The 23528-nt window shown below is 35.7% G+C and overlaps 1 protein-coding gene and 1 long non-coding RNA gene across 6 annotated transcripts in view; one reads left to right on the forward strand and one right to left on the reverse strand.

The window, feature by feature from the left end:
- ST6GALNAC3 (ST6 N-acetylgalactosaminide alpha-2,6-sialyltransferase 3) overlaps nt 1–23528 on the forward strand; it is a 347784-nt gene that overhangs the window by 43415 nt on the left and 280841 nt on the right. For 3 of the 5 annotated variants that reach the window (XR_014026076.1, XR_014026077.1, XR_014026080.1), the window contains one exon: nt 7983–8242. The gene's annotated coding sequence lies outside the window, so the exon portion shown is untranslated. Of the gene's footprint in view, nt 1–7982; nt 8243–13987; nt 14227–15312 lie in introns of those variants that run through there. The other 2 variants (XR_014026078.1, XR_014026079.1) reach the window with 2 other exon arrangements.
- On the reverse strand, nt 13300–21483 carry LOC308666279. The gene is made up of 3 exons (XR_014026082.1): nt 20522–21483; nt 13964–14006; nt 13300–13844 (listed from the first exon to the last, which is right to left on the reverse strand). It is a non-coding gene; the product is annotated as an uncharacterized lncRNA (long non-coding RNA).

Raw genomic sequence — 23528 nt, forward strand, 5'->3', positions numbered from 1 at the left:
TGGGGCTTCCACAATGTGAATTTTGCATTAAAAATTAATTCCTAGTGATTGTTTTCTGAATATCTCCAACTTAAAGACAATTTGGTTGTAGCTCCAGACAAAACACTGGTTTTTGTCCGAGTCCTCTGTAAACTAAAAGTATGTATTTGGCATTACAAAAAGAATTGTTGTGTATTGTCTTGCAACACAGGGCTGCATTTCTGAAAGACAAATGGCTGGAAATAGCTCTTGTTCATAGATCCAGGTGTTTAATCATCCCCAAGCCACAGGAATGCTACAAACAGGGATTTGCATTAAATTAGAGAATGAAGGACATTTGAGAACTCATTCAGCATTAGATCAGAAGCAGGGCAATCTGTATGATGATGGAGTGCAGAGAACTGATGGGGAAAGATGCTGGAAATGAAATATCTTACAGAACTCTCAGATCATTTCGAAGGTGTCCTTCTGGCACCAATGTACATTGTGTATTGGGGATTTCGATCTCATCCCATCAGTTTCTCTGCAAAAAGCTCTAAATTCATTGTTTGTTTAAAGTATGTACAGTCCGCTTGTCAGTTCTGTTTCCAATCTTTTGAACACAGCAGAAGTACTTCTAAGATGCTTTTGGAAGAAGTGCATTTTAGTAGCTTTTAGGATGCTGCAGGATCATTCCGCGATGAAAATTCCATAGTTGTATGAAAAGGAGTTGGTGGGTCAGGATTATTTTGTCTACTGAAATGGGATTTTGAGATGTGTTTGTGGTAACTTTGTCCAAGAGTTTTACAGTATTCGTTTTATCTGAATCCAAGCTCTTGAACTTTGAGGATTAAGGACCTGTCCACAAGGAATAATTCCTCAGGAAAGATTGAGTAGTTCTTGCTCATTATGATAGGACCTAATTTTATTTTATTTTTTTATTGAAAAGTTTTATAAAGGTTACAATATTATCCCATCCCCAAACCCGCCCCCCTAAACCCCCCTCCCCCTGCCCCACTTCCCAAAGCTGGTTACAGGGTTACAAATATATAGTAATCATAATCTAACTAACATTAATCAACTATATAAATAACCAAATACATAATACACTTTAACCCGCCTATAACATAATTACAAACACTCTAAAATATCCAACTTATAAAAAAAATTAAATTATAACAATCTAAAATTTACTCATAAGCTAAATGGAACTTTTTAGTCCCATATTTTTTCTGAATATAATCTATCCATCTTCTCCAAACCGAAATGTAGCTTTCTTGTGAATGATCCTTCAAGTAAGCAGAAATCTTAGCCATTTCTGCTAAATTTGACACTTTAAGCGTCCACTCCTCTATAGTAGGCAGACAGTCCTTCTTCCAATATTGCCCTACCAATAACCTCGCAGCTGTTATCAAATTCAACATCAAGTTAATTTCTTTAGTATCACAATCTGTAATAACACCCAATAAAAATAATTGTGGAGTAAACTTTCTCTTTCTCTTAAAAATCTTTTGAATGTTCCACCAAATTTTAATCCAGATAGGACCTAATTTTAATGTAGTTGCTGAGATCCTTTCTTTTTTGGAAAAAAAGTTAAATAATTTTATTAAATTTTATTAAAAAGTTTTAAAAAAAGAAGATAAAAGCTAATACAATCTAAGGTGTAAGGAAGAAAAAACAAAAGACGAAAAGAAAGCTAAAAGTGCAAGAAAGGAAAGAAAAAGTAAAAAAGAAAAGAAAGAAAAAAGACAAAGGCATGGCTTCTGATCTTTTTTTTTACAGCAGGTATAAGTTCAATTATAAATTTACCTCTTTTTCTAAAATTACGGCATGTCTCTTTTCTTCGTATCAGTTAAGCATCCAAATCATAAGTCATAAGTTCATTATTTTTTGTTTTCTGGAAAAGGTCCATAAGAGCCTATGGAAATTCTCAGTCATTCAGGTCATGTTGGTCCCAAAGGTGCTTTTTCAAGGAGCAACTGGACTTTCTTGCTTTTTCCTTGAAGATGTTTGGCTTCTGCTCCAAGAAGCTTCATCCAAGAAAAGAACTGAACAAGTTTCCTGGATGAGAAGCAGAACAAGAAAGGCCAGTTCCCTCTTGAAAAAGCACCTTTGGGAAGTACATAAGAGGTTTCTTAATACCTATAAGGCAGGCATGTCAAACTGCCGGCCCGTGAGCCAGATGCCTCACGCTGAAACCACGCCCACCCCATTGCCAGCAATGAAGAAAAAGTCCTGATGCGTTGCGCAACATCACATGACGTCGCGAGTTTGACATGCCTGCTATAAGGGGTATTGCCTGTTCTTTAATGATAAGAGGTCATTTTGGCCATCTCAGCAAATTCCGTCATCTCCAACCATTCTTTTTCACTGTAGATATTTGCCAAATCATTCCATCTTTCTGCATACAATAATCTTGCTGCAGTTTCTTACCAAAATTAAAAGTCTATGATTTTTCCCCCCAACTGTTTGTCCATCAGTCTCAGAAGAAAGACCTCTGATCTATGTGGTATATTAATCTTTAAAATCCTTTCAATCGGTGTATATATTTGAATTCAATTTTTTTTGGCTCTTTTACACACCCACCAAGCATGATAAAGTGTCAGTTCCTGTTCTTCTCATTTCCAACATGAATTTGAAGTGCCTTTATACATTCAAGACATTTCTTTGGTGACCTGTACCAATGATACATATTTTTTATAAACATTTTCTTTGGAAATATAATAGTTTCCATTTTTAAAACCACACATTTTCCCATTGTTTTGTATTAATATTATAGCTAAACCTTTTATTCCACTTTATTTTCATATTCTTTCACTCCTGCTTCTCATTCTTACAAAGTTTAAAACTATAAAGCATTATGTTTACTTTAAGTCTTTCCAATAAATGTTTATAAGAAAACCATTGTCAATTATGTCCCTTTGCCACCAGTTCTTCTCTTGATTTTATTATTGTTGCTCCTTGATAAAATTCTAATATCTCAAAATAATTGAGCCATTTGGGTCTGCCTCTTATTTCTCATCTGTAAAATTCTTCTTGTCCAGAGAGACATAAAAGTGTTTTTAGTTATAATCTAGATTACCTATTCCATATTCTCAATATGGCATGCCTAACATAAAACCTACCGAATAATTTTTTGTCAAGGTTCTGACTAATGAAACCACATAAAGCAGAACTCTGAGGCTTTATGTTTCCTCAAAGCACATGTTTATTGGATACATAATATTGGTATGGTCAAAAGTGAAACCAACTCTGAGATTCAAAGTAACTAAAAGTAACACTCCCCTCCTCTCTACAATGTTATAAAACACGCTGCCCAATAAAAGCAATTGGCCGGCTTCTCAAATCGTCTTCGCTTCTCCTTCCAGCACCTGCGGGAATGACCTTGGTTCCCACGGAATCATTCGGTGTTTTGTCTAGTGATACAAATAGCAATACTACTTCTCTCCCCCCCTTCCCACATCTATGTGGCAACTTAGAGTGAAAAAGATGGCTTCAGCCAGGTTTGTTTCAGAAGTTGACATTTTTATTTTTATGGCTAACATAATAATTTTTAAGATCCACATTAAACTTGACTTTGTAATACCACAGATACCCATATTATCTAAATCTCAGGTCATGACTTTCTAATTCCAAAAAGCCTTCTATTTCCCAGAAGCACCTTGTCTTTTGTCCAGACCAAATCCACATTCTTGACTTCTTCTTTCATCTCCTCTGTCAACTTTACAAATCTTTCATAGACTGTTTTTTTCAAAAAGCTGTCCATTTAGTATTCAGTGATTTTGTCAAGTTACTATCAGTTGATTCAGCTAATTTATTGTCCAATTCCTCAAACATTTAATCATCTAGCCCCGTTTCTGGTCTGGTACCCAAGAGAACTGAGAAAATGGAATGAAGATTTCATCTTTTAATAAGATGAATTGTGTAGAGTACTTGATAGAATTGGTTGCTTGTCCAATGTCTGTATTTCCATACTTGTTCATTCATCCATATTCATCCATATTAACATCTATATTAACATTTACTTACATGTTAGGCTTGAAACAAATTGTGAATGTATTCGCTGATTTGATCCAAGTACTCTAAAACAGTTATTTTGAGGCTTCAACACTTCTATTCTAATTTGGAGTGAAAATTGACTTTCTTTTAAGTTGTAATGTTACTAGGATAATGCCCCAACAAATGTAATGTGAGTGGTCACATCACGGAGTATAATCCATGGTCTAACCTCGTTTTCTCAGTTCTTAGATGAAGATATAAGTGAGTAGTACCAGCTTACCATGTCAAAGGAGAATATTATACCAGAATGGTAAAAGATGCATCAGAGTCAATATTTAGATTCTGCAGTCCCAGTTCCTCTAAAATGGGTATAAATGATGCATAATGATTTCATAATCAATCCATTAGAAAGGCGGCCAATGCCTGTTACTAATCTGTGTGTTCTAGTGCTCCTTGCATGCGATTCTAAATATGAAGTAAATACAATCTTACATTCCTTGAGATTCTGATTTAGAGTCTCGTTTAGATTCTTTTTTATTTAACCATATGCCTTCCCCCTAAGAGTTTCAAGAAGAGTTTTCCCAGGAATTTTTCCCTTCACTCATATTGCGTGGGTAATTATGATAGCTTCTGCTGAAATACGTGTGCACCTGCCTCTGCAAATCTGGCATTGCTTTTGCTAGGAACAGTTGTGCGGGCTAATGAGCACCTGCAGCTTCAAAATCCATGGCATTAGTCAATATGTTACCTCCGGCTATCGCTGCAAGCCTTTCAGTTTTCATTTTCCTTTATGCCAAATGATGCTCCCTTCAGACATCTCTGAGTAAATAGGCCATTATCCCCTGGAAATTGTGTGCTGAACCTGTTTGAGACAAAGATAGTAAGTAGCAAAGGGCCAAGGGAAGCTTTTCAGTTTATTTCTCTTGTCTAACATATTTCCTGTTCAGACAAAAAAAAAAAGCCTTTGCTTTCTTCCGAGAGCTGGGAAATCATGCTGTTTGGTTGTGTGAGAAGGATAACTTCACCATGCTGCATTTGATGGGAGACAGTTAAGGAAGTTGTTGGGTGTCCAGGAAGAGAAATCTTACAGAACAAAATGATTACAAATTATTTCCCCTGACTTCTCCCTGCAATTCATTCACAATGGTGGAGTTGTAAAAACACAACTTGGGCAGGGGGTGGGAGAAGTTCAGGAACTCGGACTTGCATGCTAGGAATAAGTGAAAATATGAAACCAGACGCGATGTATAGAAAAGAATGTTAATTATTTTTTCTGCAAGTATTGTATTAAGGAGGTGGGCATCCTTGTAGGTGACCTATTCTGAACTTGCTTCCACAAGAGGGAGCTCTTGGAACTTTAAATGAAAGATTAACCCTAACTAATCCAGATTTACTGCATTGAGATTTCCTCAACATGGTGAAGGCAGGCTGATTAGATTCTTTAGCTATTGCTTACGAGGCAATCCCTGTACATTTCCTGGAAATTGTAGGCCTTTGTATCTTCCCTTTATTTTTCTAAATGAAGTATGTAGTATTAGTAATGAAGCACAAAGCCTGCACCATGATTGAATTGAGAAAACCCTTCAGGTATTTCAGAAAGGAATATGTGTTGAAGTTAACTGAGTACGGTATATGTTATTGCTGTGGCAATTTGTTGCCTGCAATGGGCTTGCCTCAGCTGCTTTTAAGCTGCTTTTTAAGACTGTCTTCTCCTTAACAATAAAACTGACACCTCATGAAAAGTAATTGATCAGCTGCTGGTGAGATGCATCTGAATGATATCTGTCATCAGTTAGCTGCACAAGTTCCTTCTCGGAGCCTGTCAATTTTGAACCATGAAATCAGGGAGTGAACTTTTGTTTCAGTACGTGCTGTCCTTCTGAAAGTGTCTTGAAATTAAAATAAATGCTGAATGCATAAGTTTTATTTGGCTTCCTTCCGTAAAGCTTCCTTGCCCCGTTTCAGCAATATTGTTAATATCTGATGTCCGTATAGTGCAGGGGTAGGCAACCTTGGCTTTTTTATGACTCGTGGACTTCAACTCCCAGAATTCCTGAGCCAGCCATGCTGAGGGGAAAGGGAGAGGTTTCCAAGCTGAGCCGTGCTGGCTGAGGAATTCTGGGAGTTGAAGTCCACGAGTCATAAAAGAGCAAAAGGTTGCCTACCCCTGGTATAGTGAATCAGATTAGATGTCGTTTGCATTTTTTTGGACTAGAGAAAATGTTTAGCACCTCGTTTTTATTTTTATTTTATTTTAATTTTTTTTTGAAAACTTACAGCAATGATTACAAAACGAACCTTTTAGTGAATTGGAACTGGTCAGTAGGTTTGATTTAGATCTCTAGAGCAGGGGTCTTCGAACTTGGCCTTTTTACGGCTTGTGGACTTCAAGTCCCAGAATTCCTCAGCCAGGCATGCTGGCTGAAGAATTCTGGGAGTTAAAGTCCACACAAGTCATAAAGGAGCCAAGTTTGAAGACCCCTGGATTAGAGGAAAGGCACACTTTTAATGCTCTTTGGGAATCCCTTTTTTGCATGAAACAGCAAAACATGGAATTATGAAATATGGGTTTGATGATTAAAAAAAATAGTAAGTTGAAAAAAATGAGAGCAATGATATAACCTTAGAATAAGAGGTCAATTTAAATTTATACTGTATGCTATCACTGTTGCGAAAGAAAATTGAAAGTCATTTCTATATATTTTTCTTTGCATCTGATCTTTTTGGCTTTTTGCCTTCTCTTTACTTTTTTTCTTCCTCGTACCTTTACTATTAGTTTCTCTTAATGTTTCTCTTTTTAGTGTAAAAAAAAAACTTAACAACAATGTCTTTAAAAAACATAATTTTATATTGGTTCCAAACTATAGGCGAGTATACATTTAGAATATTTTCTTTTTTTTCTTTTTCTTTTTTTTTTAATTGAAGAGTTTTACAATACATTTTTTAAAAAGACAAAACCCATCCCAACCCCCTCCCCTCTCCCCAACCCTCCCCAACACCTCCCTTCCCTCCCCCTCCCCCCTCCCCGACTTCCCAGAGCTCAATACAGGGTATAAATATACAAACAATCATAGACTACCTTATGCCAACAACAATAAAATATTAAAACTATCACACTTTAACTCTTATAAAATAACTACAAGCAATTTAAATATCACATCAATACTTATTCAAATGCTAGATGAAACTTTTTAGTCCCATATTTATTCTGGATATAATCAATCCATCTTCTCCACTCCACAATATATCTCTGTTGCGACTGGTCTTTCAAATATGCTGAAATCTTTGCCATTTCCGCCAGGTTGGAAACCTTTAAAGTCCATTCTTCTATAGTTCTTTTCTTGAAGTCTTTCTATGTTTGTTTTTTCAGCAGAAATACTTGAACAGAGAAACAGACTAAATAAGTGATGTGGGCTAAGCTAAAATAATATCCTCTTGGCCGACATTATTTCTAAAGGCATCGACACATCAGTGGTTCATCGCTGAGGAACTGCTATTCTCAATGAATATATCTATCTCCAGTGGTGGGATTCAGCCGGTTCGCACCAGTTCGGCAGAACCGGTAGCTAATTTTTTGTTGCCCAGGCTCAGAAGGGACTTCCGGAAGCGGCATTCACACAGAGAACCGGTTGTTCCCATATTTGAATCCCACCCCTGTCTATCTCACTTCACTATTTTTAACATTGCTTGAATTTTACAGCTCCTTTTTTAAAACTTTTTTTTCTTTAATGAAAAGATTATAAGAAATATAAATGTTGGTCATAAAAACAGATAGGCCCTGATTAAAATCATCTCCCCCGTTTGCTTGAGAAGAAAAGTTCAGTGTGTGGTTGAAATATTGGCTCTGTCTGGTGAACTGTTGGCACCATCATTTATAATTCTGTCAGCTATTTATGCCGCTGCTAATGACTAGAGAAGAGATGATACTTTGCTATTGGGCGGGGTAGAGGGAGACTAAATTATGTTTCAGAAAGATTGATGCCGATGCGGGAAGTTTCCTTAATAGTTTCCTTTTATTTTAATAGGCACCTGCGCTAAAGACGCTGCATTTGTTGGGCCATCCAGGATTGTAAGGCTTTCTTCAGCTGTCTGAAGAACTAAATGGGGTCACACCATTCTCCTTCTGTGCATGGTGTCTCTTGGGTGTCTACCTCTCTCTCATGTACTTTTGCAGATGCTGTCATTTCTTGTCCTTCTAAGACATTTTTAAGAATTGTTGTTACACTAGGCATTTTTTGGAAGTTTGTTTAGACTAGTGTTTAAACTTTTTTCTCTTGGGACCCCTCCTCACTTTAAAAAAAACATATATGGAGGACCCCAAAAGAGCTTTTGTTTGTGTGGGTTATATGAACTGATATTTACAATATTCAAAATTAAAATTAATGCATTCTACTATTGCTTCTCACAATTATTTGATGGGATTTCAACACTGTATTATTATTTTTTTAATCATAGGCTGGCAAATAATTTTAAGGAGCATGGTTTAAGGTACCTGTTTCTAGCCCAAAAAGCCCTTTCAGAAAATAGATTTGCTTAACAACCCCATGATTTGCTTAATGGCTATGTGATTCGCTTAATGACTACAGTGCCTCAGTTTGCGACCATCAGAAAATTGATCATAAAGTTGAATCTAGACAAGTGGTGTCTCAACCTACAACTGCAGTGAGTTACGACCAAAATTCCAATCCCAACTGGGGTTGTAAAGTAAGATCTACCTGTAACATTATCCCCACTTTCTATAGGGCATATATTACCTAAACCTTGGGCAGTAAAATAGTTACTGATACAACACAGCCTCTTTAACTCAGTTATAGTTGGACGCCTCTTGAACAGGGAGCCAGATACAAGTTCTAAGGAAATAGCCATGAATGCTTTCTCCTTTCTTCAGTGGCTGGAGCAATCCTGAAAAGACACTCTTTTCCTTGAAGTGAATAAAAATGTTAAAGCATACAGGCCCATCCTATTTGGGTCCATGCTACTTATTCTTCATTAATTCTTAATTGTACAAGTTTGTTAAATGTATGACTTATTAAACAGCCACACAGCATTTTCAAGTCTGCATGTATTCATGGAGAAACATGGAAGAAGTACTGTTTTTAGAAATAAGGGAAGAAAGTACTCTGTGGCTTTTAACCTGGTTACTGAATTACTCTTTTTTCTAAGTTGGATCTAGACTGAATAGGCTAGGTTTGCATAATAAAATACACACACACACACACACACACACACACACACACACACACACACACACACAAAAACCCCCAACCCTAACCCAAGTTCAAACAATCCAAGTATAGTATGTAATATGAATAAAGGCCATTAGGTCTTTAATTGGCTTCCTTAAGTATATTATGCAGACTCAACCATGGAATCCTGTTTCATCCATCTGTGCAAATCTCCCAGGATGAGTTACAGTTTATTATAATTAATTGTAAAAGAAAGGTTGCTTTTTCCATCGAGGTGGATAAATCGGAATTGATATTAATCAAAGCTGCTCTGCTTGTGATAAATTGGGCCATTTCATAGGTTGAAACAGATCTGTTCCAAAACATGGAAAAATGCAGTATTTACCTATCAACTTGGAAGATTGTATTTTAGCCCCTTTAGATAGCGTTTGGCCAGTCTCTCTCAAAACAAAAATATCTAGTGTACATTTCAGTCAATAAAGTAGCAGGTGGTATTTCAGTTAAATCCAGGACTAGCACTAATATCAAACAAGGAAGCTGTTGATTTAAGCAGTAAACCAGCAAATTTAGGTCAATACTTTTTCATTGCCCTCCCACCCTATTTTCAGAGTAGGCCTGATGTTTTCTTGGAATGCTTATTAGCAACATAGGACTAAGTCTGGCAGATGCCATGACGTATGTCACAAATGACCACAGCCACTTTAGGTTGTTGGTTTAGGGCTTTGTATAGAGTGTCTACAATTGGAAACAATTTGCACAAATCTATCATCCTCCTTTATTTGCTATTGAAATTGGTTTTAAGTAGATAGGCCTTTCTGTACAGTAAACCAGAAGGCAGCAAAAGTTGTTCATTGTGAATAATAACATAGCCTTTTCTAGTTGCTGTATGACCTTGAATAGTTCATTTATTCCTAATTTGCCCCACAGTGTATGTTTTTAAAAGGAAGTTCACTGTTGAATTCTATCATCATTGTGTGGGCTGATTAGTTAAATTTTGAACAGTACTTTGAATGCATGAATTGCTATTATTTTGGAAGCTGAAATGTCAATCACTTAATATATATATAGGAAATGAAAATTAACCTTTGAAATCTGAAAGCCTCCTTGGTTACTGAATAGAATTTTGAGCATTAAAAGCTTTGTTCCATTCAGGGCTTGCTTTAGCAGGGACAAAAAAAAAGATCTCTTAGGTTGGAATAAATGGCATAAATTCAGGGTCATATTAGTAATAGTTGCATACATAAAGGATGTTCTCTTTCAAGGATGTTCTTTTTCAAGATATATTTGTGATGGTTTAGCATAGAACAACACTTGTAGAATTAACCTTATTAATAATCTAATATTAAAATTCAATATTAAATATAGTGTAATGTAAAATGTAAAAAAAATGTTTCTTTCCTTCCTACCTATATAAATTAAGAAGAGTCTGGAAGCACAGAAAGGTAGTTGGAATAAAATACAATATCAAGATAAGACACAAAGCCACCAGTATAATTGCTAAGTGATGCGTACATAACTGGGACTATAGAATCCAGACCATCAATAGATGGCAAAATTAACCTAGATTTTTATGTACCTCCGCTGACATTTAGTGGTCATTTAGATTTTTTGCAGCCTGTATATGATAGCCTTGTTTCAAACCTACATTGAATTAAAGAACCAAGAAATGAGCAAGAGAAGTAAGTCATGTCATGTGGAGAGGAGCCATCTTAGAAACTTGGAGGACTAATCTCATGGTTTTCTTTAACAAGAAGTGAAACGATGGAAGAAGGCGTACAGCTGACCTATGAACTATACACCACACTGTCTGTTCTATGGGATTGGTTCCCTGAGAGCACCTGATCTCCATGGACAGGAAGATTTATACTCTGTGATATTCTCATCTTGGCTTCAGTCACCTACATTTCCTGCAGTGACACAAGAGCGTGATCTTTCCTGAAGACCTTGGGATGAACTTCACTATACTACCATCATTGTAATGAAAAGAATGAATTTATTGCCTGTAATATATAGAGTTGCTGCAAGAAAAATGAATGTCCAAATGGAATTGAACTAGTACACTTTAGTGGATCTATGGGGATGCATGTTACTTTTAATCAACTCAATTTTGATACTTTTCTGATACATGGGCCATAATAATGTTATTTTGGTAAGCATTTTTTTTGCTAAGTGTCAGTAACAATATATATTTTTCAGTTTAATGTTGTTTCTATAAAATAAAGTTTGCCAACCTTGTGTAGAAGTCAGTCAACCTTAAATTGGTTAATGTGGTAATTAAACTGATTAAATGTTTCAGTTCTTGTTTTCTACCTGAGGTGCACAATTTTGTGTGGCATTAAGGTTCAACTAAACCTTAGCCTTGGTTCATTACTAAAAAACAGAAACAAAAAATCCAAAGCATTTGAAATTGTGGCATGTTTTACAACGGTGACACAACCATGCTCGGTGTACTTAGTGTGATTACTCCGCTACCATATATCAGGCAATAAATACCCTGGATGATAAGTCACGCTACCCTTAATATGCTTGGGTTGAAATATAGCTCTTGATCTGATCTATGAGACATCTCAAAGGGGATTTCATTAGATCTTCTTTATGTGACAATGGCAACAAAAATAAAACAAAAATTGAATGCCATCTCTCTCTTTTTTTTCGTGTCTCCTCCTAGGTAAAAGGCTCTTAATACCTGTTTTGTTTGGAGCGTTGATACTAAAATTAAACAATTGGTTTAAATTCAGGAAGAAATGCTACTGAGGTTGTCACATGTGACAGGAGCCCCAGTCTGGAGACATTCTGTGAGAAGAACTTTACAGTGCTACTTACAATTATATAGCTGGCATTATGTGTTAATTAGGAAAGTGTAAGGAATTCATCTCTGACGTGTGTGTGTGCGTGCATGTGTGTAAAGTCAAACTGCTAACTCACTGCCTACATTTCACTGCAGTGCTTTGGGTGTCAGATGTGAAATGCAAAAGAAAATGAATATGTCACCCCTATTTCTTCAGCCTGCACATTTTTGAAGCAACTAAGCATTTTAAATTCAACCTTTTTGATCTCCACCATGCTTACGATACTCGTCGATCACTTATGCTAATTCCTGGTTTTCTGAGCAAGAGGATGGCAGGATCAATACAGATTAGACAAGTAAGGTAGAAGAAAAATCTATAGGATTGCACTGGACAGGATGCTTTCTGGAGAGAAATGCTTCCAAAGTGCAAGTCTTTCACTACAGTGCAGAACAAGGGATCGAGAGAAATTTCCTGCAGAATTCCTGATTCCTCATTTTATACTTCTTTGCTTGTTAGTTTCCTACATGCTTTTTTGTTTTATTCTGTTCTGAGGAAAGGAAATTGAAGTAGAGTTACTTTCAAAATGCCACCGGTAACCAGGAACTATTATTTGTCCAGAGAGGTATGTGCTGTAATAGCATTTCCAGGCCAATGACGGGGAAAAAAGCAGTAGCCAAAGACTGCTTTGCTTATATAATTGTTGGCACTTATGTGATTGTTGGCAGCAGAGTAGACAGACAAGCGGAGAATTCAAGCATTCATAGCAGTAAATGCTTAGGTAAGGTGAGATAATGGAAACAGAGGGGAAATATCCAGGCTGCATATATACGGATAGATCCTGTGTTGTGTGCTCTTATTAATTCCTGTATGTTTCACAGCGCACTAGGCTGAATCTCTGTCAAAATCATTGGTCAGCCCTTTGCAGGTGTTACGGCTGGCAAACCCAAGAAGCAGGATCCGCACAGGTTTTAGAAAGCATTTTTGATACTAGGTAAAGGTAAAGGGTCCCCCGCACAGGCGTGCTAGTCGTTTCCAACTCTAGGGGCCGGTGCTCATCTCCGTTTCAAAGCCGAAGAGCCAGCGCTTGTCCGAGGACATCTCCGTGGTCATGTGGCCAGCATGACTAGATGCCAAAGGCACACAGAACGCTGTTACCTTCCCACGTAGTGGTCCCTATTTTTCTACTTGCATTTTTACGTGCTTTCGAACTGCTAGGTTGGCAGAAGCTGGGACGAGTAACAGGCACTCACTCTGTTACGCGGCACTCGGGATTCGACCTGCCGAACTGCCGACCTTCTGATCGACAAGCTCAGCGTCCTAACCCACTGAGCCACCGCATCCCTTTCTTTAATACTAGCCAGGGGTAAAACACATGATCTTGAAAGCCTCAGGAGTTTGCACTGAGGCGGACATTTGGCAGGCGAGTTAAAGCAGCGTGCGTTTGAAACATTTGTTTCCCACAGCCTCCTTATCTGGCCTGGGCTGTCCCTTCTCACAGCCACTGGTCAGCTCTTGCCTGCTTCCCGCAGGCTCGCATGGCAGGGCTCTGCTGCCAAAATCAGACCTTTTCTCCAGATTTGACTCTGAGGGAATTAATTTAATTACAAAGTCTTTTTTTCAGATGTAAGATGGGCTCAGTAGACCAGAATGTCAGAAATAAGATGCTAATCTGCCTCAGGTACAAACTTCTTCATCTTAACTTGCTTGTGGCAGCAGCTGCTCAGATGCTTTTGAAAACAGTGAGCACAGAGGGAGGTTTCATTTATTTCTCCTACAAGTTATTTTCTTCGGCCAGTAGAAGGGAAAGGTGTCCTTTTTACTGTGTCTCATGCGTTCTTCTAGCCCAGGATGCAGAGGACCTACTAATATTCAGAGATGCCCATTGTTATATGTCTGGTTTCAGGAACAGTACCTGTTGGGACCCAAAATTTCCATTAAATTGGATTTTCATGATAAAAATATAACAGAAGTTAGATTTCTTTGTAATATCAAGAATTTCATTTTCCCCCCCATTTGTAGAAATAATCTTACTTTTGTTTCTCCAATTTCTGTAAGGTAAAGTAACATCTGGGCCCTTAAAGGGAAATGGAAAAGGAGAGAGATCAGGTATTCTATCATTTCATATCCTATACGAGGAATTACGGACATCATGAACTAAAAACATCTGGAGAGTGCTGAATTGCATATCATCCACAAAAACATTAAACTCACTTACTTGCATTTCAAGCCTAAACTCATTTCTTCTCAACCATCTGGATTCACCAGTATATGTCATATGAACTTGTAAGATATAGGTATATCAACTTCTTGATATTTACTTTAAGGCAGGAAAGAAAAGTCATACTTGATAAATGCAAATAAAAACACCATCACTAATTAATTACAGATGGAGTGGAAATATTTGGTCTGATCTTACTTTATAGATTTATATATTATATATATTATATTATATATTATATAAATATAGTTATATTTATGAAGTATGTCAATAGGCAGATGTGTCTAAACTGCCTTAACTAAAATATTTGGTTTGTTTTCCAAGATTTTTTAAAAAATCTTTTATAGTTACATGTAACTATGGGAGAGGAAAAAAAAGCTTTGGAATAGTTTTAATGTAGCACATTAAAGTGTCCCTGCCATTATAGTTTCCCAAAGTTTTATTTTGTAATTTTTGTGGATGAACAATGCACTTTTGTAAAGAGAAAGTCTGGCAGTGATTTTTTTATTATTTAATAGAAAAGCAGTTACTTCATACTAGTGTTTACATACTAGCCTTTTCTAATGGTTATTTAAGGAATGTTATTATGTGAAAGTAGCTTATAAAAAAGATTAAACTCACCCAGAATTTGGACAAAGGAAGTTAGTAATAGTTCAAAATAGAACTCTACATACTTCAAAAATGATTTGGAAGATGTGCTTTGGACTTCATGCAAGCATGAACACACTGTGAGTCAAATATTTGAAGTGTTGACCTTCACACCAAGATTTTTAAATGTAATTTTCCATCTGTCGCTATATGTCTTCTTTCAGACAGAGACATGATTTCAAATATAGTATACTCTTTGTATCTTTGATCTACTGTCCCTCAGTTTAGTAGGGGGTTTTTTGGTGCCAGAGACAAAATTTGTTCGCTATTATATAATTACATAATGCCATTTTATGCACATGTAAAATTCAATTTGCTGCTTAATAGAGGTTCAAGTGCAATGGAAACCCTTCTTGTTATTGGTCTATTAAATTGAGGATTTGCAGTTTGTCACTTCCAGTATACTTATCTTATGGATAGAAAGCTTTTGTGCTAGAAGGAAAGTAACAAGACTAAAGACAGGGCTTATAAGCTTTGAAAAACTAATACTTTGTCTCTTTGTAAATCCAAGCAGCAATTTTTCCTCAATCATCTATCAAGGCTATGCGCACAATTCCAGAAATCCTAAACTGGATGGAAGTGCCTGAACATCCTATCAGAAGCAATGTCTAAAAGAACATTTAAATAAATACAATCAAATTAACTATTGGATGCTGAGAAAATATAATTCTGGTTAACGATTAATGTGTTTTATGAACTAGCACTGAAGAAGCCTTGGCTATGGAGGCAAAGTAGCAAGGCCTTCATGTTTATGTTTCCTTGCTGCAATTAAAAATAAGTTAAAATAGAAATCTTGTTCTTTTCATATTCCCTGTTTTGCAACATCATCACTTCTGAATAGTTCATCAAACTATTTTTTTCCCTTCATGGACCAAAAGAGCCACAGTTGCTTTTTAATATTCAAAGACACAATTCAAGGATGTCATTCTATTTTTAACTTGACCTGTCATTTACATTTAATTATGCTGATCACATAACATATTGAATTCTGTGTGTGTGTGTGTGTGTGTGTGTGTGTGTAGGAAGGCATAGATTTTTGGGCTACAATAAATCAGAAATGGTTCTGACAAAGAACTTTGGACATAATATAGAATTATAAAATTGGCAAAGGTTATGGGAAAGAAATGTTAAATTAATGAAAGCAGTGGCATATAAAGAAAACCTATATAAAATGTTTTACAGATGGCATTTAACAACAGTGAGATTAGCGAAAATGTTTAAAAATATTTCAAAAAAAAATGTTGGAAATGCAAACAAAAGCCACACACCTATTGCCATACTGTATCTGGTGGACATGCCCTAAACCTAAAAAACTTTGGTCAAAAATACACTTATGGTTGGAGAAAATGACTAAAAAAACAAATAGATTTTAAGCCAGAATTATTTTTGTTAGGAATAATAGGAGCAAATTATGAGAAAGACTGTATATATTTAATTTTACATGTACTAATTGCAGCAAGAATTGTATTTGCCCACTATTGGAAAAATGAAAACTTACCAACTGAAGAACTAATTAAGAAAATTTTAGAGTGTGCATAAATGGATAGATTGACTTTAAAGATAAAAGAGAAAGAAGATTTAGTGTATTTTAGATTCAGAATATGGGATAATTTTTATCAATGGCTAGAAAAATGAGTTAGAAAGGAATGTGATATGTAACATTGAATATATACTAGTAGGAAGAAGACTATTGAGTGATTAATTAACATATTGTTTATGATAATTATTCATTGTTTTTTTAAATACATGAACCCAGATAACATGCTGTTTGTTAAATATTAAGAATGTTATTTTAAAAAAATCCTAACCCCAACCCCTAACCTCAATCCCACCGTATTCCTAACCCTATAAAAATTAACAATATATATATATGTAAAAGAAATGGTTCTGACAGATATTAGCCATTTGATATAGACAGTTGCACTCATGTTTTAATATTGCTCATACTATTCAAGTTTCTCCTTTAAAGATTGGTGGGAAAAGTTCTTTATTTTCAAGATTAATTGATTGAATGCAGGTCATGACCTTCAAAATGGAACAATCAGTTCATTATGTCAAAGTAAACCTTACAATAATTGTCCATTTTCTAATTTGCAAGCTGTTTAATTAAATCCCTGAGCCAAACAGAAGAAACAGAACATAAAAGAATGAAATTACTTTAGCTTTACAGTCAGTGGGATCTTATCCTAAGCAGAAGATTTTGCTAAAGCAGACTTTTCCCTATCATTTAAACTCATGTCTAGGTGGTGATTTTTTTAAAAAAAATAATGAGTAAGATGGATGTTTCACATTCAGACAGAATGGAACCCTAAGTCTGTACTTTGCATAATTAGATTTTCATCTTCATATCTTCCTCCGCTGCTGCAAAAATGTTTATTATTTGATAGGGGACAAAACAATCTCACAAGCATTATTACATCAAAACATATTTTGGATGATTGGATAATTCAGGTACCTTTAATTGAGATTATCATAATAGTATTCTACTTGTCTTCCAAGACTACAGTGATTGTTCTCACCTGACCTATTGGTGATTTTATCCACTAGACTTAGTGATGTTCTACATTCCTTTAAATGTACATTACTCTGTACATGCCTCTTCAGCTGTGAAATATACACATACTATGCTTCCTGATTGGCCAAGCTCTCTGTCACCTTTAAATGTTATGATTGCCAGGGCAGTAGAGTAAAGCAGAAAAATAGTGAGGTGGAAAATTTTTCCCAAGGTACAGGCTGGACTGTTTTTCCTGGATTTTATCAGATTGATTGCTATCAACTGATTGTACTTGCTGACTCATACTCCTATAATCATAAACTTTAGTAAGCTGCCTTTATTATATTACGGTGCATAGCAGAGTCATATACAGAACTCCAATTGGGGTAACAGAAACAATTATCAGTCATAAAAACAGCTGTATTCTAGACAGGATAACGTTTATACACACGCACACAGAGAGACACACACAATTTTAGCTCTTCCAATTAATGGATGCCCATGCTGTACTGAGAAAGCTGTGATAGTAATTAAAACAATAATTTGATGCTAGAACTGTCCAAACTGATAAAGAAATCCAGAATGCTAGCCCATTTCTTTACTCATAAGCCACCTGCTGTCCTTCAATGCCTGACTTTTGCATTTTTTCAGGAACACAAGATCTTGTCAGAAACTCGTTTGTACTTTAATAGTACTCCTATCTCCAGGTGTCTAATGAAGCTCCAGTGGTTATCAACATTACTTCTGTAAGCCTGCTTCAAAACAGGATTTGAGAACCCATAACGAGGAACATTGGGCCTAAGCTAGCTCAGTCTCTATGGCTATTAGACTAAATAGTCTGTTTGCAGTTTAATCAATATATAGTCAGCAGCATTAAAGATATCAGTTGGTATAATTGTAAGCTGCTGAAACCTTGTATGGGAGAAGGGTGGCATAGAAATTTGATAAATAATAATAGTTTAGTGATTATTGCTTTGTGAAAGGCCACATGCTTCCTCCTAACCTCCAAGGATTCTGTTTTTTGTTTATGATCCAAGGTTTAGGCATAAAACCCAGAACTTTACCACAAAAGATGATCTTCATTGGATAATGTTCAGTCTGTCAGTCTAAAGAAACATTCCTTTGTATTTTCACTTCCATGTTCTATGTATCCCAAAAACTTTGAAGGGCATCAGCTTAGAGAACTACCTAAAGTCTTCATGGTAGACTGTTACGATGAAACACAAGTGATTAATTTTGGCTATGGTCAGGAAAGATTAAAGGAGTATAAACAGTGTAGAAATAAACATTGTGAAATTTAATATGAGTATTGTCATTAAGATCCTGGACTGGATTGGGGGAGGCCAAATTGATATTCATACCCAGTTATAGTAGCTCACTGGGTGACTTTAGGCCAGTTACTCTCTCAATACAATTTAATTTATAGGTTTATTTTGACAATTTAATAATAAAGGAACTTAGTGTGTATATTGTGTACAGGTAGTATTGTCTTCACCCTTTAGATATTTTTTAATTAATTAATGCCTTTAGGTCAAGTTACTCAATATCACTGGACATCAGAAAGGCTGGTTTTTTTTCTTGAAAAGTAGAATACATTATCCACATAAGTTGTAAATATTTAAAAGAGAAACATTTTATTTGATGGAGAGAGACAAAGTCATTAGTATAAATTTCAAATTATATCCCAGTGGAAACGGATATTTCTCTGGTAAATATGTCCAATCATGATATATTTTATGCTTGAATGAATTGATAATTAGTGTTGGCAGTAAAAACTCAATCCATATAGGTTGAGTGACAGGTTCAACTAAAGGGATTCTAAAATAGTTTAGAATCATAAATGTCTATTTCTCATCAGAGTTCTGTGAATGAAGTTGTCTTATGCCTCATGTAAGAAAAGAGCTGATTATGTTATATATATAAGTCACTCTTGGCTGTTCTGTCGTTGGTCCATATTAAGTGAATCACTTCATTTCTAGAAGGCTTTTCCTCTGTTTTGTCAGTACTTTTGGCCGTATACCCCCTCTGTGTGGGAGATGGGTGGTTTCTAAATTTGATAAGATTATAAAATAGTAATGATGTAATATGAAATCACATAATGCTACAAAGGCAGCTTACTTGTGAACATGTGACTAGGTAGCGTTCAAGTCCCTCCTGCACAGCCTGCAGAAATCTAATATATTCCCTAACTCGTTTCCTAATAAATACTCAGGTATTTGTACACATGTATATGTGCATAACCTGGGTCAGGGGTAGGCAACCTTGGCTCTTTTATGACTCATGGACTTCCAACTCCCAGAATTCCTGAGCCATTCTGGGAGTAGAAGTCCATGAGTCATAAAAGAGCCAAGGTTGCCTACCCCTGACCTAGGGTGAACATTTATTAGTAGCTTAGTGATGGTTTGAAGTCTCCAAAAAAGGTATTTTCCACCCAGATTCAAAGTTCTGATGGCTTATTCCCCACCTCCATCTCACTCTATGGTCACAGGACCTCATTTTGGGTGCTTGGTAAGCATGCTGCATTTACAACCATTTGCAGCCTCCCATTTGCAGCCTCACCAGACTGTGATTTACGATGTTTTGCTGGAACCCAGTATTCCGTTTTCTGGCAAAAAACACCCTTTGCAGATTCACATAATGAACACCATGTTCCACATTTGCTTTACTTCCAGTGTGTTCACTTAACAGTCGTCACAAAAAAGGTTGTAAAATCGGGCATGGTCACATGTTGACTCATTTTAACAATTGGAACAAGTTATGACTATAATTCCAGGTTCACTTACAGTCATAAATTGAGGACACCTATACTTCCCTTGCCCAGAATGGCCCTCAGTAAGTAACCACTCTCAAGTAAATTAACTTGGTTGCTTTTTTCTAATTCTTGTGTAGAATAAAGTGTATCTTTGAATATAGCTATTTTCTTTAAGCCATCACACTCTGTTTCCCTACACTTTCAAACCAGCCTTTGAATAGCGAAAGGTTATGTTTTAATTTCCCCCTTTCTATGGCTCTAGATTTATAAACATGTACATACATGGAAAAGGAAACGCAACATCAATCAGAAATTAAATATTATTCCTTTAACAATTTGATATATGCTAAAAGAACTGTACCTGTATTTTGTTACCTTAGCAGCTGATCTTTTTACTCTAGAATCTTCACAGTATTGACAGCAGATTGATGCTCTGCAGTCTGCTAGATTTTCTGTTTATTTCTTTTTTGCTCTCACCTTTAGTCATTTGACTTCTCAACAGTTTTCTAGGACAGGAGTTCCCAACCCCAGGTCCGTGGACCAGCACTGTTCTGCAACACGCCAGAAACTGGTCCATGCAAACAAGTGAAGCCCCATCCATGGGATGCAGGAAGCACACGAAGCCACACCCCCTGTCTCCTTGGAACCGGTCCCTGATGCTCAAAAGGTTGGGGGGGGCACTTCTTTAGGACTTCACAAAGACAATCCATATGATTTGGACAGCTAGTTCCTTTAGAACCCTAGGATGAAATTTGTTTAGTCCTGAAGAAAAAATAAATTCCCTGACCATAGTACTATCAAACTTCAGTTCCACCCTTCCATTGTTTTTAATGGAAAAGATTACATCAAAATATGATTTAAATAATTTTGGACCTTATTACTTGTTAATAAATCATTTTGCCATTATTATTCAACATTTGGTTCTATTGTTTTTTTTCTTTCCTTTTAATTTGAATATATTCTCCTTTTTTTCCTTATACGTATTCCTAAAAAAATATTCTTGAATTCATTCTTCACCTTGCTGACACCATTTCTACAGTTTTGGTCTACTTGTTCATATTTTTCCTTTGTGATCTTTTCATTTCCTATATTCTTTTTTGTTTGTTGTTTCCATAAAGACTTTCATTTTAGTCACTGGCACTTTTCTTTATTTTTCCCTGTCATTAAAATTATTTGCACTTAAGTTCTTTCACCCTTTAGCTTCTTTTGCATAGGATCCTAATTCTTATCGTTCTGGGTTCATTAAACCCACTTTTTTGAGATCTAAGAAGCAGATTTAATGACTATGTTCAGTTTTAAGTTTCCCATACAATAAAGAGCTTCAGAAACACATGGTACTTTGTTCTAGTTCTTCTCTTACTTCTACCTATTCAACTAAGGATTTCCTATTGATTTGTATCATCAAAGATAGCTGCTTTCTATCTTCTGAAGAAAGTTGCTGAGGCAACTCAAGGATCTCCTGGAAGTTCCATGTTTGACAAAATTTGTCTCCCGACAGATGTTGAAATAATTAAAGTCTTCCATCACTATGATTTCATGCTTCTTTGGAAAATCTGCAGTTTATTTCTGAAAAGCATTATTAACATATTTCCCTTGGTTGAGCAGATGATAGTAGACACAAATAGCCACCCTTCTTTTATTTGTTACTCCATTTGTTTTAACACAAATACTATAACATTGTGATATTATTTCATTTGGATTTCTGAGCAAGCGTTGATGCTTTTAATATGTTGGGCAACTCCTCTAGGCTTTTTGCTGCATAGTTTGTTTAGAATAATCAGTATGCTTTAATAGATGTATTGTAGTCATAAGAGCCATCCTGTTTGGTCTTTCATATACATAAAAGCCATCAGTGCATCATCTAAATAACTCAGGCCACAGTCCCATAATCCACATTTCTCCTATCTTCATCATTTGTACAATCAGTCATTATTTTTTAACTTTTTAATTTTTTCCCCATGGACTGGAGGGATGGATAAAAATATCACTTGATATCTCAGTGTCTTAAGTCTTCTGATTTTAACATGTGGGTAACTGGCCTTTGCAGTATTATTTGTCCTGTAGGTGTTCTGGTAGCAAGGGATAATTGTCAGTGGATTTGGAAATTCTGATGTCTCTGATCCTTGCTTCTGATATATAGCACACTTCAAGAACTGATGGACATGGGCGAGATTTTTTCCTTTCTTCTTAGAAATGAGTAACTCTTTTCTTGTTTTATGATACAAATACATTTGCTCTGTTTTTTTAGGGATCGACCATATCCTCTCCCATTCTGGAAACTATTTCTGACTTTCAGCAGTGAAGAACAACTTCTGTTGTTCTGGATTCTGGTTGTTACTCCCATTCATCGGACTTTTTTGTGGAAGCTTTTACCATTGTCGGTTTGTGCTGCCTTACTTTGAACTAACAAATCCTTGTTTTTTTCTTAACAGTCATTCACTGTTCCAATACATTGATTTTTTCCCCAAGGACTTCTACAAGCTTGCATTAGCTGAAAATATATGCCAAGTTGTTTTCAACAAGAAGATAAACATGCCATTAACATTATAGTTCACAACTGGGATTTCTGCCCATTCACCCTCATTCACTATATGTTTGTGGTGCACCGGAACAAACGATAACTCATATAGTTCAAGAATATCACATCAGGAAATTTCAAGACTTCTAGGAAGATCTCACTACAGCCACACCAGAAGCAGTTAGATAGTTAGCTTCCTTAGATATCAAATTATAACATCTAACCAGTTGCAATTCTATGGCTCCAGAGTATGGTGATTTTATTATGGGTTTGTCTTAATTTTATATATTATCTCCTATACTGTATTGTCCACATATCTTACACATAGATACATACATATATTTACTGATGCTTTATTTAAACTAAATTTGTATATCAGTGATTTCATGACCTTAGAAGCCATACACTAAATAAATAAATAACCTTCATTTTACATCCTACAATACCATTGGAAGAAAGGCCTTTTATTTTTATTATTATTAATAATAATTCAAACAACATCTGCCTATCCCATGTCCTTGGGAATAGGTGCCTAAAAATGTCAAATCCAGTCTAAACAACACCTGACTGTGTGACCAAGCATAATAATAATACTAACTTGTTCTTTTCTCAGATTTTTGAGTTAGCCAATTTCTTATCTTAAGGAAAAAGTTCTTCTTGATATTGTCTAGTCTAGATTATTTTGTGATATAATATTTTTTTCAGTTCAAAGAAAATGGGTGATTAGTAACTTAGGTATTAACGTGACATTATTTATTTAAACAAATTTAATATAGCCACCCAATCCAGAAGACTCAGGATGTGTTACAATTATCAGAGAGACAATTAAAAACATGAAACAAATATGGCAGTTTAAAACCAAACATACCAATAAAAACACTTACATTAAGCTACTAGCAAGTATCAAGTGATATAAAATTTACAATAAGTATTGCAGAATTTATGAATCCGGTATATGTGTGCTTT

Source organism: Vipera berus (genome assembly GCF_964194415.1).
Source record: "Vipera berus genome assembly, chromosome: 3".
Lineage (NCBI taxonomy): Eukaryota > Metazoa > Chordata > Lepidosauria > Squamata > Viperidae > Vipera > Vipera berus.